The 3919-nt window shown below is 42.2% G+C and overlaps 1 pseudogene; it reads right to left on the bottom strand.

Moving 5' to 3' along the window:
* Window positions 1–2090: 2090 nt before the first annotated feature.
* LOC149462438 (G1/S-specific cyclin-E3 pseudogene) lies at window positions 2091–2847 on the bottom strand (annotated as a pseudogene).
* Window positions 2848–3919: the final 1072 nt, after the last annotated feature.

The raw sequence follows: 3919 nt of genomic DNA, 5'->3' as shown, positions 1-3919 counted from the left end.
TGACTAAGTACTTCCCTTCATGGATCTGCATTCCCTGATGGCAGTGGCCTCTTTCAGCAGGATAATGGGCCTCACCACACTGCAAAAATGGGTCAGGAATAGTTGGGGAAATAGAACAATGAATCTGAGATGTTGATTTGGCCTCCAAATTCTGGCAAAACAAGTCTGATCCATAGAAGCTCCGCCTCGCAACCTGCAGGACTTAAAGAATCCCCTACTGACAGCTTCATGCCAGATACCACATCATACCTTCAGAGCAGGGACGGACTGACTACTCATGGGGCCCCCAGGCAATAGGGGTTCATGGGGCCCCTGTGTCCTTGCCCAAACTCAAAAAAGCCTATGAAAAAGGTACCAGGGCATCTCATGGGGCCCCCTACTGACCCCGGGCCCTCAGACAGTGCCCAAGTTTCCAAATGATCAGTCCGCCCCTGCTTCAGAGGTCTAGTGGCCTCCATAACTCAACAGTTCAGGGTTGTTTTGGAAAAGGGGCACCTACTCAATATTAGGTGAATGGCCATAAAGTTGTGGTTGATTGGTGTATGTGTGCAACTCCACTAGAACTCCTGCTGGACCCATTTGCTTATGTTATATATGTTTGGATGAATGTGCTAATACTAATCTTTCATCATCTGATGGGCTATTTCTATAGGTGTGTGTGTGTGTATATATATATGGTTAATGGTATATACTGGGTGCAATCGTTTCTCTGATCCCAATTGCTTTTGATAGATTACTGGTTAATTTCCAGGAAGGGAATCTCCTCTGCTCACAAGGCCCTGTCCTGGGTAGAGGCACTGCCAAATGTATTATCAAACCCACTCTTCCACATAGGAAAGGTTATAATCCTTCTAGCTATCTACTTGTTTCCAACACCATTGGAGAGGGTCATTTCCCATTACCCCCTTAAATCATGGCTATGCATTACTTGTCATTTGTCAGTTCCCAGAGTAGAATATTGTTAAGAAACTAGTATATAACCTGAAACATCCAATTTAGGGTGAATTACACAACAAGTTGTGCTTTGAAAAATTTGTGTTGGAAAGCTTGTGTTGTGATGATGAGAGATATTTTCTCTGTCAGTAATAGCAGCAGACTTCTGATAATGTTCCTCACCAGAGGAAATTAAGCTTTAAACCTAAAGCATAACTAATAATTGCTGCAAGTCTTTGGCTGCTTTATTTGCATCCCAAAGGGAATGTGTGTTCGGTCTATTAATTGCAGAGGGACCAGGTAGATAAGTGTGAAGACAGAATCGGGAGTGCTGTGTGAAGTGATATGAATCAGTCTTGAAGTTATGAAGCAAGAATTAAAGCCTATTGTTAGTTGTAATATATTAGATACTTTAGGTAACATTTCCCAGCCTAGCTTGTGTACTGTTCTGTTGTGGTATTTCTGTGCTTGGAATCTGTAGAAGAATACAAAAGACTTGCTTGTTGCATTCAGTTTATTCAGCATCTAACAGAACCAATATGGTTCCAGTCACACCTTGAATCAACAGCTGAATGTCAAGATTGACACACCCTGCTGTGGTGCCACCTTGTGATGTACAACAAATAAGAGAAAAATATACAGAGAAAACTATAGCATAATTAGTAATCACATCATAGTGCATGTTGATAATTAAAATTGTAGTGACTTTAGATTATGCAAATCACATTTTTCTGTTTTCTGACACCACTGTATAAGCGTATTTTACAGAGTCATGTTTTGTTTCTGGTGCCTGAAGAGCAACTTTCAAATTTGTATTTCTATCAGATTGTCTTTATTTCTTTGTTTTTATCAGTTATTATCTTTCATTTATACGCACCATCATCCTCAATTGGCACCAAGATATGGGAGGTTGTAGTTTACAGTTTACACAACTTAGGAGCTATGTTCCCCCAGGAATTTTCATCACAATATGGTATACTTTCTGTAAAGCAATTGATGGCCTTGAAGTTCCACTGTAGTATTTCACTTGAACTTTCTGTTTATACCTCCATTTTTGTTTTGCCCAGGATAGGTGGAATGCTTGTGGTTGCAGCTGGTTGCTTAGCATAGGCAGAGAAGAGAGTAATTGGTCGGTTGTTGAGCAGTTTTTGCTTAGCTTAAGCCATTTCCAGCAGTTGTAAGCAGCCTGTGTGTGTCTGGATATTGTGCATGTCTTCGATGTCCACCCCTTGGAAGAACTTCATTTTGGACTGTTTCCCGGCATCCTTTATGACCATAGCGAAAGGCACAATGTATTTGATGCAATCCTCCAGTTCTGTCCACTCATAGCCAGACACTTTTTCCACCAGCTCAGCATTGGAGAAGTGGTAGAGCGCAGATGCAGCAAGGATGCTGTATGGATATTCCAGACAGGCAATGTCTAAGACGTACTGATCTAACAGCACCACTATCTGTATGTACATCTCCTGGGGGTACTGCGACAGAAGGAAATGCTGCAACTGTCACTTGTAGGTAGATGTTCAGCCACAAGACCGCCGTCATTGGAGATAAAATACATTTAAGTGCCTTCATGATGATCAGCTCCATGCAGATGATCTCGTCTTCTGTACAAGCGTTGTCTGTAATATAGGAAAATTGATGCAGCTTAGGGGGGTAGATCTCCTCCAGCTTGGCAACGATAAATAATGAAGTGATGCCCATGAGCTGCATGCTGGATTTCAGCACATTCTGCTGGATGACCATATATCAGTCGAAGAAGTCTTGGGCCAGGTAGAAAGTCTCCATGTGTAGTTAATAGGCTTCACATACCTCCAACAGCCAGTCAAGCAGGATGGCCCTCATGCTCTGCTGTAGCTCTGGATGTCTCTTGAGCAAGTTCTTATCCTGTGGATAGGTTCTGCCTTTGTGTAACATGTTCTGCCACACCTCGTCCTGGCTAGCCCAGCTAAGCTGTGGAAGAGGAGATACTGATGTTGGTCACATCTTGAGTCTGGGGTATGGAGGGCAGGAGGTAGGATGAGCGGCCTTGTCTTCCTTCTGGGCTGGACTGGGCAGTTGAGCAGCTGTTCTGTCTACAAAAAGTACTTTCGGTTCCTCCATAACAAGATACTTAAAATACAACTAGGATCAAAACTTTTTTTTAGCTTTGGGTAGAGTGCAGAGGGATTAGAATACTCATCAGTTGTTATTGTTGTCTGTACCCCGTTAAGGAGATTGACCCTCTCTATTTGTCCTGTTTACCATTATCTTTGAAAATGAAAGTAAAAGAAATTCCCAAATTTTGGGTTGTCCCCAGAAAAGTAATAGAGGGGAAATCTTTTTCAATGGGGACACCAGTTCTGGTGACCTGGAGTTCCCCAAAGAATTTCCTTAATTTGCAGGGATTTCCTCTCGCTTCCTGTTTGGCTATGGAACAGGAAGTGAAGGGAAATCTCTGCAATGGAACACAGATGGCGAAAATAAATCTAACAGTTATAACCCTCCCCTACTCTATCCAAAATGAAAAAAAAAATGTTTTGCCTACAGTTCTACTTTAAGGTGTTTTTAAAGGTTCCTTTTAAAAACACCTGCTGTGTTAGCCTTCAATCAGAGTATAATTTGCTTTATCTAGCAAAAAAACATCTGATGCAGGTTTTTGCCAGGGTTGTGGAGGTACTGGGTGTGTCTCAATGGGTATACAGGCAGAGGGGACATTTTTGTAGAATTTATTTTCCTGTGTTAGAATGTAGCTTTCTTCATAGCCAACTGTCACGTACCTGAGTAGAGATCCTGAGGTGAAGAGGGTGGCCTCTCCTACTGAAGTATAGCTACAACAGAATTTTGTAAGTACAGTTAGGAGTGATGAAAAGCTGTAGTTTATCAGCAAGATGAAGTTAAGACACAAGCCTAGGGGCTGGAATCTGAAACAGACTGAATGGGTAACTTGCAAACAGCCGTGTACTAGTTGCCTGCTACTGTGTGTTCTGCATTGTGGGGTGGTTTCCAT

Source organism: Staurois parvus, unplaced genomic scaffold (assembly GCF_062004578.1).
Source record: "Staurois parvus isolate SC_StPar_1 unplaced genomic scaffold, SC_StPar_1.0 ptg000175l, whole genome shotgun sequence".
Lineage (NCBI taxonomy): Eukaryota > Metazoa > Chordata > Amphibia > Anura > Ranidae > Staurois > Staurois parvus.
This window is presented reverse-complemented; position numbering and strand designations above follow the sequence as displayed.